This window comes from Ranitomeya variabilis, chromosome 1 (assembly GCF_051348905.1).
Source record: "Ranitomeya variabilis isolate aRanVar5 chromosome 1, aRanVar5.hap1, whole genome shotgun sequence".
Lineage (NCBI taxonomy): Eukaryota > Metazoa > Chordata > Amphibia > Anura > Dendrobatidae > Ranitomeya > Ranitomeya variabilis.
Window position 1 is genome coordinate 22,567,913 of NC_135232.1, and position 13,427 is coordinate 22,581,339.

Sequence of the window (13,427 nt, forward strand, 5' to 3'; positions counted from 1 at the left end):
AACCATAGAGGTCTCAAGGACCTCTATGGTTACTATACAGAAGCATCACTGTGAAGGAGGTCGGCGATGCGCTCATTTCCGGTCGGATGGCCGGAAGCGCCGGTTAAATGCCGCTGTCAGCGTTTGACAGCGGCATTTAACTAGTTAATAGGCGCGGGCGGATCGCGATTCTGCCTGCGCCTATTGCGGGCACATGTCAGCTGTTCAAAACAGCTGACATGTCCCTGCTTTGATGCGGGCTCACCGCCGGAGCCCTGCATCAAAGCGGGGTATCTGACCTCGGACTTACTATCCCGTCCGAGCTCAGAAAGGGGTTTTAACTTATGAAAATATCAAATATTTGTCAAAATTTGAAAATTTTCACAATTTTAGTTTTTTTTCTTAATTTTATGCCCTTAAACCAAATATAGTTAGTTATATCACATACAATAGTTAATAAATAACATTTATATCTCATAGTCTTATAGCTCATATCCATATTCAAGAAGTTTATTAACCCTTTAGGTGCTTCAAAGAAATTAAAGTTGTGTTAAAGGGAAAAAAAATTAAAATTAGGATTTTTCCCACAAAAATGTTGCTATAGCCCCAAATTGTAGCAGGAGAAAATGGACCACAAAATTTGTTGTGCAATTTCGGCTGAGTATGTTGATAACCCATATGTAGTGGAAAAAAATAGATTGGTCATACTGCCAAGATCCAAAAGGAAGGAGCAACGTTTTTGAGTGTAGACTTTGATGGAATGGTCTGCGGGCGCTGTGTCGCATTTGCAGAGCCCCTGATGTGGACAGTGGAAGCTCCCCACAAGTGACCCATTTTGGAAATTACACCAATCAAGGAATTTATCTACACTGTGTTCCAAATTATTATGCAAATAATATTTCCTCCTATTTTCTGTAAATTACCTATCTGAATTGCAGTCATTGTTATTTTCCAGTCTTCTACTATTCTAGTATAATTGCAATGTTTTGGAACAAACTGCCTATGAAAACAGGATCTTTTAATAAAAAATAAACACTCAAAATGCATGTTCCAAATTATTATGCACAGCAGAGTTTTCAACCTTTTTATTATTTTGAACAAAAAAAATGGTGAATTGTGAAGTTATAAGCATTATCAGCTTATTACAGAATGAAATCAAACAGTTTTCAAGTGAAAACTTTATTCTAGGTGACGTTACATTTGCACATAGGACCCCTTGTTCGAAAGAAGCTTCTGAACTCTCTCGTCCAGTGAATTTGTCAGTTTTTGGATGGTTTCTGCTCCAATTGTTTTGCATGTGGACAGAATCCCCTCCCAGAGCTGTTGCTTAGATGTGAACTGCCTCCCGCCATCATAGACACTCCTTTTGATGATGCTCCAGAGGTTCTCAATGGGGTTGAGGTCGGGGAAGATGGTGGCCACACCATAAGTTTGTCCTCTTTTATGCCCATAGCAGCCAGAGATGCAGATGTGTTTTTTGCAGCATGAGACGGTGCATTATCATGCATGAAAATGATCTTGCTGCGGAAAGCACGGTTCTTCCTCTTGAACCATGGCAGGAAGTGTTGTTTTAGAAACTCCACATAGATTATGGAGTTCATCTTTACCCCTTCAGGGATCATAAAGGGGCCGACAATCTCTCTCCCCATGATTCCAGCCCAAAACATGACTCCACGTCCTCCTTGTTGGCGCCTTAGCCGTGTTTTCATGGGGTGTCCATCAACCAGCCATCCTCCACTCCATCCATCTGGACCATCGAGCGTTGCACGGCACTCATCGGTTAACAACACAGTTTGGAAGTCAGTCTTCATGTATCGTTTGGCCCACTGGAGCCGTTTCTGCTTGTGTGCAGTGGATAGAGGTGGTCAACAGGATGGCTTACGCACAGCTGCAAACCTCTGAAGGACCCTGCATCTTGTTGTTCTGGGGACGTTGGAGGCACCAGCAGCTTCAAAAACTTGTCTGCTGCGATGACAAGGCATTTTTGCAGCTGCTCTTTTAACCTTACGCAATTGCCTGTTGGAAAGGGTCCTCAATTTTTCCTTGTCAGCACGCACACGTGTGTGCTGGGAATCAGCTACATACTTCTTGATTGTGCGACTATCACGATGAAGTGTCTTGGCAATGTTGATTGTAGTCATGCCCTGACCTAAATACTCCACAATTTGTTGCTTCTCAGCAGCCGACACATCCTTTTTCTTTCCCATTTTGGCCAAAAATGTAGGCTGCTTAATAATGTGGAACAGCCTTCTTAAGTGGTCTTGCCTTTATTTGGACACACCGGCCAAACTAATGTGCACAGGTATCTGCAATGGCTTTCAGTGATTATAAAGAGCCCAGACACACATCACCAGCAATGAGTTTACATGACAAACAAAAAAATTCTAACCTTATTACTTCTAAACTCTGTGTGCAGAATAATTTGGAACACAGTGTAGATGTGTGGAGGGTACCTTAAACCAACAGTGCTTCACAGAATTTTACAACACTGAACCGTGAAAATGAAAAAATTATATTTTTCCTAAAAAAATGTTTGAAAATGTCACGCCGCTGCAATGCAGGTAAATGCAAGCTCCACTAGATGGCAATAGAGTAGAGGGAGGACTGCACACAGCAAGGCCAGACCTGCAATGCAGCGGCGAGGCCACCGCCAGGTGGCAGCAGAATAGTCAAACAAGAAGGGGCGATATAACACTGTAGCGCAGTACAAAAGGAATAAGGCCATGTGCACACGCTGCGGATTTCATTGCGGAATTTTCCGCAGCGGATTTGATAAATCTGCAGTGCAAAACCGCTGCGGTTTTTCCTGCGGATTTATCGGGGTTTCTATTGCGGATTCCGCTGCGTGTTTTCTCCTGCAGTTCTCTATTGGAGCAGGTGTAAACCCGCAGCGGAATCCGCACAAAGAATTGACATGCTGCGGAATGTAAACCGCTGCGTTTCCGCGCGTTTTTTTTCTGCAGCATGTGCACTGCGGATTTCCTTTCCCATAGGTTTACATTGTACTGTAAACTTATGGGAAACCGCTGCGGATCCGCAGCAAAATCCGCAGCGTGTGCACTTACCCTAAGCAAACACAGAGCCATAAACAAGCCAAATGGGTCAGTACCGGTCAGGAGCAGATATGCCAAAGACTAGACACAAAACAACACGTAGGGTCCAAACCAAGTCAAAACCAGGAAGTCAATACACGAAGGGGGAACACTGAGTCGGGAAGGGGAGAGGGGATAAACAGACACAGGTTCAGTAAGCAAGCAGTAGGATTAATCAGAGCAAACGGGTCAGCTACACATGCCGTAGGCAGAAACTATAACTGACATGGAGATAAATAGCAAACCTTAGACCAGGCTGAGGCTGAGAAAGTTAACCCCTGGCATGACCAGACCGGAAAAAGGGGAAGAGAGGACTCAAAACCCGGTCTGGATCATTACAGAAAACTACTGTTTGGGCACACGGCAGGGCTAAGAAGGGAAGGAGCATCATTTGAGTTTTGGAGTGCAAAACTTATGCCATGTCGTGTTTGCAGAGCCCCTTATGTGACTAAACAGTGTAAACCCTCCACACATGACCCCATTTTAGAAACTACACCCCCCGGATAATTTTCTAGAGATGTGGTGAACACCTTAAAGCCACAGGTGCTTCACAGAATTTGATAATGTTGAGCCATGAAAATAATAAAGATTTTTGCTCAAAAAATGGTGCTTTAGGTAAAAAATTTTCATTTTCACAAGGGTAACAGGAGAAAATGGACAACCTAATTTGTTGAGCAATTTCTCCTGAGTACACAGATAATCCATATATTGTGAGAAACGTTTTGTAGTGCAGACTTTGACGGAATGATATGTGAGCGTCATGTCGCACTGGCAGTAAGCACCACCCTACTCACTGTGGTCACCGCTCTGCTACTCCCAGTCTCGGGTCATCTCAATGAGCTGCCTCTTGCAGCATTTCAAACTCTTCTGCATGGTATTTCTACTGGTGAGTCTCCTCCATCTGGTTGTAGGGAGTCGGGGCCAGACTTTGCAGTAACTTGACCACTTGTGTCCCGCAGAATTTAGCTTCCTCAACCTATCGAGAGGCAGCAGGGAGTTTATTAGGCAGCTGCTCCCAGCACTCCTTGCCTGAAGGTAGGTTCCTAGTTGCTTGTCTCTACATCCTGTTAATGCATGTTCTTTCTGTTTTTCCTGCTATTGACCCGTCTCATTTACCATGCTGCCTCATCTCTCTGCTGCGATCTCGACTACGCACATTGACCCTGTGCCTTCTGCTCTGACCTCGGATTGTCTGACCACGTCTTTGCTTTCATCTATTTGTACCTCATACACATTCCTCTGTCCCTCTGGCACAGTAGATCCACACTCACCCACATTACATGGCGTCTGCAGAGCCATGGATTTGACTTAACGGTGTAAACCCTCACAGCATGTGACCCCATTTTGGAAACTACACCCCTAGTGGAATAGTTTTAATAATAATATTTTTGGTTTTACTCATGCACAAACTAATAATGTGGTGATATGTGTAAGTTGCGTGGAGTACATCAGGCATTAAAAGGGTGTTGTGTTAACAGGGTAAAACCAAATGTTATCAATTCATGGACGTGTGGTAAGCAACCCTTAAAGCAAAGGCCAGGTTTCTCAGGGCACGATACACATTGGTAAATTGTGTAGTTTCTGTATTCCTCTTTTGGAGCATACTCTGCGCCCATTCTGTTTTCCTCCCTTCCTTGAATTCTGGGGAACCTCACCGGGAAAATATTGCCCTGGTTCAATACAGGCACTATCAATTTCAGAATTACTGGGACCCTTGAAGGGTGGGATGCTGGTGTAAAGGTTATCTACGTTGGGGTGACAATCCTTATCCAGCAGTGAGTGCAGTAATTCTCACTCAATTTTCCCACTCAGCTAGGTTTTCTTGGATATATTCTGACATGGCACTTTGCCAGTACAGGGGTGCATTCAGAGGGGTGAATCTGGGTGTCCTTCCCATCGTAGACCCTAAATCTGTGGGTGTACCAGAGGTACTCTTGCACATTTTGTACAGCTTAATTCCGCACCTGACGTCTTACATGCAGATATTGTCGGAATTTTAGGGGGCGGTGGTCTCAGCACATTTTCTATTTATATAGAAGATCAAAGTTCAGGTCGTCACGGGAAGGACACTGCGTATTATCACTATAATGCAAACATTATTAGATCGCATCAAATTGTGTCCTTGTCATGGCCATAAGGAATACCAGCATGCAGTAGAGTATATAGTGTGCTGTAGAGTATATAGTGTACTGCAGAGTATATAGTGTGCTGCAGAGTATATAGTGTGCTGTAGAGCGTATAGTGTGCTGTAGAGCGTATAGTGTGCTGCAGAGCGTATAATGTGCTGTAGAGCATATAGTGTGCTGTAGAGCATATAGTGTGCTGTAGAGCATATAGTGTGCTGTAGAGTATATAGTGTGCTGTAGACAATATAGTGTGCTGTAGAGCGCATAGTGTGCTGTAGAGTATATAGTGTGCTGTAGAGAATATAGTGTGCTGCAGAGTATAGTGTGCTGCAGAGCGTATAGTGTGCTGTAGAGTATATAGTGTGCTGCAGAGTATAGTGTGCTGCAGAGCGTATAATGTGCTGTAGAGCATGTAGTGTGCTGTAGAGCATATAGTGTGCTGCAGAGCTACAGCATAAATTGTGCTGTAGAGTATATAGTGTGCTGTAGAGTATATAGTGTGCTGTAGAGCGCATAGTGTGCTGTAGAGCGCATAGTGTGCTGTAGAGAATATAGTGTGCTGCAGAGTGTATAGTGTGCTGTAGAGTATATAGTGTGCTGTAGATTAGAGTATATAGTGTGCTGTAGAGAATATAGTGTGCTGTAGAGCGCATAGTGTGCTGTAGAGTATATAGTGTGCTGTAGAGAATATAGTGTGCTGCAGAGCGTATAGTGTGCTGTAGAGTATATAGTGTGCTGCAGAGTATAGTGTGCTGCAGAGCGTATAATGTGCTGTAGAGCATATAGTGTGCTGTAGAGCATATAGTGTGCTGTAGAGCATATAGTGTGCTGCAGAGCTACAGCATAAATTGTGCTGTAGAGTATATAGTGTGCTGTAGAGTATATAGTGTGCTGTAGAGAATATAGTGTGCTGTAGAGCGCATAGTGTGCTGTAGAGTATATAGTGTGCTGTAGAGAATATAGTGTGCTGCAGAGCGTATAGTGTGCTGTAGAGTATATAGTGTGCTGCAGAGTATAGTGTGCTGCAGAGCGTATAATGTGCTGTAGAGCATATAGTGTGCTGTAGAGCATATAGTGTGCTGTAGAGCATATAGTGTGCTGCAGAGCTACAGCATAAATTGTGCTGTAGAGTATATAGTGTGCTGTAGAGTATATAGTGTGCTGTAGAGAATATAGTGTGCTGTAGAGCGCATAGTGTGCTGTAGAGCATATAGTGTGCTGTAGAGCATATAGTGTGCTGCAGAGCTACAGCATAAATTGTGCTGTAGAGTATATAGTGTGCTGTAGAGTATATAGTGTGCTGTAGAGAATATAGTGTGCTGTAGAGCGCATAGTGTGCTGCAGAGCGTATAGTGTGCTGTAGAGTATATAGTGTGCTGTAGATTAGAGTATATAGTGTGCTGTAGAGCATGTAGTGTGATGTAGAATATAGTGTGCTGTAGAGAATATAGTTTGCTGTAGAGAATATAGTGTGCTGCAGAGCGTATTGTGTGCTGTAGAGTATATAGTGTGCTGTAGAGCATGTAGTGTGATGTAGAGAATGTAGTGTGCTGTAGAGAATAGTGTGCTGTAGAGCATAAATTGTGCTGTAGTGTATATAGTGTGCTGTAGAGTATATAGTGTGCTGTAGAGCATAAATTGTGCTGTAGAGTACATAGAGTGCTGTAGAGCATATAGTGCGTTGTAGAGCAGGGTCTGTCACTCTCTCTCCCCCATGTGTAGTGCAGGGTCTGTCACTCTCTCTCCCCCATGTGTAGTGCAGGGTCTGTCACTCTCTCTCCCCCATGTGTAGTGCAGGGTCTGTCACTCTCTCTCCCCCATGTGTAGTGCAGGGTCTGTCACTCTCTCTCCCCCATGTGTAGTGCAGGGTCTGTCACTCTCTCTCCCCCATGTGTAGTGCAGGGTCTGTCACTCTCTCCCCCATGTGTAGTGCAGGGTCTGTCACTCTCTCTCCTCCATGTGTAGTGCAGGGTCTGTCACTCTCTCCTCCATGTGTAGTGCGGGGTCTGTCACTCTCTCTCCTCCATGTGTAGTGCGGGGTCTGTCACTCTCTCTCCTCCATGTGTAGTGCGGGGTCTGTCACTCTCTCTCCTCCATGTGTAGTGCTGAGTCTGTCACTCTCTCTCCCCTATGTGTAGTGCAGGGTCTGTCACTCTCTCCTCCATGTGTAGTGCAGGGTCTGTCACTCTCTCTCCTCCATGTGTAGTGCAGGGTCTGTCACTCTCTCCTCCATGTGTAGTGCAGGGTCTGTCACTCTCTCTCCTCCATGTGTAGTGCGGGGTCTGTCACTCTCTCCTCCATGTGTAGTGCAGGGTCTGTCACTCTCTCTCCTCCATGTGTAGTGCGGGGTCTGTCACTCTCTCCTCCATGTGTAGTGCGGGGTCTGTCACTCTCTCTCCTCCATGTGTAGTGCGGGGTCTGTCACTCTCTCTCCTCCATGTGTAGTGCAGGGTCTGTCACTCTCTCCTCCATGTGTAGTGCAGGGTCTGTCACTCTCTCTCCTCCATGTGTAGTGCGGGGTCTGTCACTCTCTCTCCTCCATGTGTAGTGCAGGGTCTGTCACTCTCTCTCCTCCATGTGTAGTGCGGGGTCTGTCACTCTCTCCTCCATGTGTAGTGCAGGGTCTGTCACTCTCTCTCCCCCATGTGTAGTGCGGGGTCTGTCACTCTCTCATCCATGTGTAGTGCGGGGTCTGTCACTCTCTCCTCCATGTGTAGTGTGGGCTCTGTCACTCTCTCACCCATGTGTAGTGCAGGGTCTGTCACTCTCTCTCCTCCATGTGTAGTGCAGGGTCTGTCATGCTCTCTCCTCCATGTGTAGTGCAGGGTCTGTCACTCTCTGTCCCCATGTGTAGTGCGGGGTCTGTCACTCTCTCTCCCCCATGTGTAGTGCAGGGTCTGTCACTCTCTGTCCCCATGTGTAGTGCGGGGTCTGTCACTCTCTCTCCCCCATGTGTAGTGCAGGGTCTGTCATGCTCTCTCCTCCATGTGTAGTGCAGGGTCTGTCACTCTCTGTCCCCATGTGTAGTGCGGGGTCTGTCACTCTCTCTCCCCCATGTGTAGTGCGGGGTCTGTCACTCTCTCTCCTCCATGTGTAGTGCGGGGTCTGTCACTCTCTCTCCTCCATGTGTAGTGCGGGGTCTGTCACTCTCTCTCCTCCATGTGTAGTGCGGGGTCTGTCACTCTCTCTCCTCCATGTGTAGTGCAGGGTCTGTCACTCTCCTCCTCCATGTGTAGTGCGGGGTCTGTCACTCTCTCTCCTCCATGTGTAGTGCAGGGTCTGTCACTCTCTCTCCTCCATGTGTAGTGCAGGGTCTGTCGCTCTCTCTCCCACGTGTAGTGCAGGGTCTGTCACTCTCTCTCCTCCATGTGTAGTGCAGGGTCTGTCACTCTCTCTCCTCCATGTGTAGTGCAGGGTCTGTCTCTCTCTCTCCCTCATGTGTAGTGCAGGGTCTGTCACTCTCTCTCCTCCATGTGTAGTGCAGAGTCTGTCTCTCTCTCTCCTCCATGTGTAGTGCAGGGTCTGTCACTCTCTCTCCCCCATGTGTAGTGCAGGGTCTGTCACTCTCTCTCCCCCATGTGTAGTGCAGGGTCTGTCACTCTCTCTCCCCCATGTGTAGTGCAGGGTCTGTCACTCTCTCTCCTCCATGTGTAGTGCAGGGTCTGTCACTCTCTCTCCCCCATGTGTAGTGCAGGGTCTGTCACTCTCTCTCCTCCATGTGTAGTGCGGGGTCTGTCACTCTCTCTCCTCCACGTGTAGTGCAGAGTCTGTCTCTCTCTCTCCTCCATGTGTAGTGCAGGGTCTGTCACTCTCTCTCCTCCATGTGTAGTGCAGGGTCTGTCACTCTCTCTCCCCCATGTGTAGTGCAGGGTCTGTCACTCTCTCTCCTCCATGTGTAGTGCAGGGTCTGTCACTCTCTCTCCCCCATGTGTAGTGCAGGGTCTGTCACTCTCTCTCCTCCATGTGTAGTGCAGGGTCTGTCGCTCTCTCTCCCATGTGTAGTGCAGGGTCTGTCACTCTCTCTCCTCCATGTGTAGTGCAGGGTCTGTCACTCTCTCTCCTCCATGTGTAGTGCAGGGTCTGTCTCTCTCTCTCCCTCATGTGTAGTGCAGGGTCTGTCACTCTCTCTCCTCCATGTGTAGTGCAGGGTCTGTCTCTCTCTCTCCTCCATGTGTAGTGCAGGGTCTGTCTCTCTCTCTCCTCCATGTGTAGTGCGGGGTCTGTCTCTCTCTCTCCTCCATGTGTAGTGCAGAGTCTGTCTCTCTCTCTCCTCCATGTGTAGTGCAGGGTCTGTCACTCTCTCTCCTCCATGTGTAGTGCAGGGTCTGTCTCTCTCTCTCCTCCATGTGTAGTGCAGAGTCTGTCTCTCTCTCTCCTCCATGTGTAGTGCAGGGTCTGTCACTCTCTCTCCTCCATGTGTAGTGCAGGGTCTGTCACGCTCTCTCCTCCATGTGTAGTGCAGGGTCTATCACTCTCTCTCCCCCATGTGTAGTGCAGGGTCTGTCACGCTCTCTCCTCCATGTGTAGTGTAGGGTCTGTCACTCTCTGTCCCCATGTGTAGTGCAGGGTCTGTCACTCTCTCTCCTCCATGTGTAGTGCAGAGTCTGTCTCTCTCTCTCCTCCATGTGTAGTGCGGGGTCTGTCACTCTCTCTCCTCCATGTGTAGTGCGGGGTCTGTCACTCTCTCTCCTCCATGTGTAGTGCAGGGTCTGTCACTCTCCTCCTCCATGTGTAGTGCGGGGTCTGTCACTCTCTCTCCTCCATGTGTAGTGCAGGGTCTGTCGCTCTCTCTCCCATGTGTAGTGCAGGGTCTGTCACTCTCTCTCCTCCATGTGTAGTGCAGGGTCTGTCACTCTCTCTCCTCCATGTGTAGTGCAGGGTCTGTCGCTCTCTCTCCCATGTGTAGTGCAGGGTCTGTCACTCTCTCTCCTCCATGTGTAGTGCAGGGTCTGTCACTCTCTCTCCTCCATGTGTAGTGCAGGGTCTGTCACTCTCTCTCCTCCATGTGTAGTGCAGGGTCTGTCTCTCTCTCTCCCTCATGTGTAGTGCAGGGTCTGTCACTCTCTCTCCTCCATGTGTAGTGCAGAGTCTGTCTCTCTCTCTCCTCCATGTGTAGTGCAGGGTCTGTCGCTCTCTCTCCTCCATGTGTAGTGCGGGGTCTGTCACTCTCTCTCCCCCATGTGTAGTGCAGGGTCTGTCGCTCTCTCTCCTCCATGTGTAGTGCAGGGTCTGTCACTCTCTCTCCTCCATGTGTAGTGCAGGGTCTGTCACTCTCTCTCCTCCATGTGTAGTGCAGGGTCTGTCACTCTCTCTCCTCCATGTGTAGTGCAGGGTCTGTCGCTCTCTCTCCTCCATGTGTAGTGCAGGGTCTGTCACTCTCTCTCCTCCATGTGTAGTGCAGGGTCTGTCGCTCTCTCTCCCATGTGTAGTGCAGGGTCTGTCACTCTCTCTCCTCCATGTGTAGTGCAGGGTCTGTCACTCTCTCTCCTCCATGTGTAGTGCAGGGTCTGTCACTCTCTCTCCTCCATGTGTAGTGCAGGGTCTGTCTCTCTCTCTCCCTCATGTGTAGTGCAGGGTCTGTCACTCTCTCTCCTCCATGTGTAGTGCAGAGTCTGTCTCTCTCTCTCCTCCATGTGTAGTGCAGGGTCTGTCGCTCTCTCTCCTCCATGTGTAGTGCAGGGTCTGTCGCTCTCTCTCCTCCATGTGTAGTGCAGGGTCTGTCTCTCTCTCTCCTCCATGTGTAGTGCAGAGTCTGTCTCTCTCTCTCCTCCATGTGTAGTGCAGGGTCTGTCACTCTCTCTCCCCCATGTGTAGTGCAGGGTCTGTCACTCTCTCTCCTCCATGTGTAGTGCAGGGTCTGTCACTCTCTCCCCCATGTGTAGTGCAGGGTCTGTCACTCTCTCTCCCCCATGTGTAGTGCAGGGTCTGTCACTCTCTCTCCCCCATGTGTAGTGCAGGGTCTGTCACTCTCTCTCCCCCATGTGTAGTGCAGGGTCTGTCACTCTCTCTCCCCCATGTGTAGTGAAGGGTCTGTCACTCTCTCCTCCATGTGTAGTGCAGGGTCTGTCACTCTCTCTCCTCCATGTGTAGTGCGGGGTCTGTCACTCTCTCCTCCATGTGTAGTGCAGGGTCTGTCACTCTCTCTCCCCCATGTGTAGTGCAGGGTCTGTCACTCTCTCTCCCCCATGTGTAGTGCAGGGTCTGTCACTCTCTCCTCCATGTGTAGTGCGGGGTCTGTCACTCTCTCTCCCCTATGTGTAGTGTGGGGTCTGTCACTCTCTCTCCTCCATGTGTAGTGCAGGGTCTGTCACTCTCTCTCCTCCATGTGTAGTGCAGGATCTGTCACTCTCTCTTCCCCATGTGTAGTGCAGGGTCTGTCACTCTCTCTCCCCTATGTGTAGTGCAGGGTCTGTCACTCTCTCCTCCATGTGTAGTGCAGGGTCTGTCCCTCTCTCTCCCCCATGTGTAGTGCAGGGTCTGTCACTCTCTCTCCCCCATGTGTAGTGCAGGGTCTGTCACTCTCTCTCCCCCATGTGTAGTGCGGGGTCTGTCACTCTCTCTCCCCTATGTGTAGTGCGGGGTCTGTCACTCTCTCTCCTCCATGTGTAGTGCAGGGTCTGTCACTCTCTCTCCTCCATGTGTAGTGCAGGGTCTGTCACTCTCTCTCCTCCATGTGTAGTGCAGGGTCTGTCACTCTCTCTCCCCTATGTGTAGTGTAGGGTCTGTCACTCTCTCTCCCCCATGTGTAGTGCAGGGTCTGTCACTCTCTCCTCCATGTGTAGTGCAGGGTCTGTCACTTTCTCCCCCATGTGTAGTGCTGGGTCTGTCACTCTCTCCTCCATGTGTAGTGCAGGGTCTGTCACTCTCTCCTCCATGTGTAGTGCAGGGTCTGTCACTCTCTCCTCCATGTGTAGTGCGGGGTCTGTCACTCTCTCTCCTCCATGTGTAGTGCAGGGTCTGTCACTCTCTCTCCCCTATGTGTAGTGCAGGGTCTGTCACTCTCTCCTCCATGTGTAGTGCAGGGTCTGTCACTCTCTCCTCCATGTGTAGTGCAGGGTCTGTCACTCTCTCTCCTCCATGTGTAGTGTGGGGTCTGTCACTCTCTCCTCCATGTGTAGTGCAGGGTCTGTCGCTCTCTCCTCCATGTGTAGTGCGGGGTCTGTCACTCTCTCCTCCATGTGTAGTGCGGGGTCTGTCACTCTCTCTCCTCCATGTGTAGTGCAGGGTCTGTCACTCTCCCCCATGTGTAGTGCAGGGTCTGTCACTCTCTCCTCCATGTGTAGTGCAGGGTCTGTCACTCTCTCTCCTCCATGTGTAGTGCGGGGTCAGTCACTCTCTCTCCTCCATGTGTAGTGCAGGGTCTGTCACTCTCCTCCATGTGTAGTGCAGGGTCTGTCACTCTCTCTCCCCCATGTGTAGTGCAGGGTCTGTCACTCACTCTCCTCCATGTGTAGTTCAGGGTCTGTCGCTCTCTCTCCTCCATGTGTAGTGCGGGGTCTGTCACTCTCTCTCCTCCATGTGTAGTGCAGGGTCTGTCACTCTCTCTCCTCCATGTGTAGTGCAGGGTCTGTCGCTCTCTCTCCTCCATGTGTAGTGCAGGGTCTGTCACTCTCTCCCCCATGTGTAGTGCAGGGTCTGTCACTCTCTCTCCCCCATGTGTAGTGCGGGGTCTGTCACTCTCTCCATGTGTAGTGCGGGGTCTGTCACTCTCTCTCCCCCATGTGTAGTGCAGGGTCTGTCACTCTCTCCCCCATGTGTAGTGCGGGGTCTGTCACTCTCTCTCCTCCATGTGTAGTGCAGGGTCTGTCACTCTCTCTCCTCCATGTGTAGTGCAGGGTCTGTCACTCTCTCCCCCATGTGTAGTGCAGGGTCTGTCACTCTCTCTCCCCCATGTGTAGTGCGGGGTCTGTCACTCTCTCTCCTCCATGTGTAGTGCAGGGTCTGTCACTCTCTCTCCCCCATGTGTAGTGCGGGGTCTGTCACTCACTCTCCTCCATGTGTAGTGCGGGGTCTGTCACTCTCTCCATGTGTAGTGCGGGGTCTGTCACTCTCTCTCCCCCATGTGTAGTGCAGGGTCTGTCACTCTCTCTCCTCCATGTGTAGTGAAGGGTCTGTCACTCTCTCTCCTCCATGTGTAGTGCAGGGTCTGTCACTCTCTCTCCTCCATGTGTAGTGCAGGGTCTGTCACTCTCTCCCCCATGTGTAGTGCAGGGTCTGTCACTCTCTCTCC

The 13,427-nt window shown here is 49.4% G+C and overlaps 1 protein-coding gene across 2 annotated transcripts in view; it reads right to left on the minus strand.

Annotated features, from left to right (window-relative positions):
- The window catches only part of LOC143802757 (uncharacterized), a 71,602-nt gene that overhangs the window by 21,828 nt on the left and 36,347 nt on the right, over positions 1–13,427 (minus strand). Inside the window, exon 2 of one of the 2 annotated variants that reach the window (XM_077281354.1) lies at positions 3,866–4,047. The exons of the other annotated variant lie outside the window; for it this stretch is intronic. The gene's annotated coding sequence lies outside the window, so the exon portion shown is untranslated. The remainder of the gene's footprint in view (positions 1–3,865; positions 4,048–13,427) is intronic. 2 annotated transcript variants of the gene reach the window in all.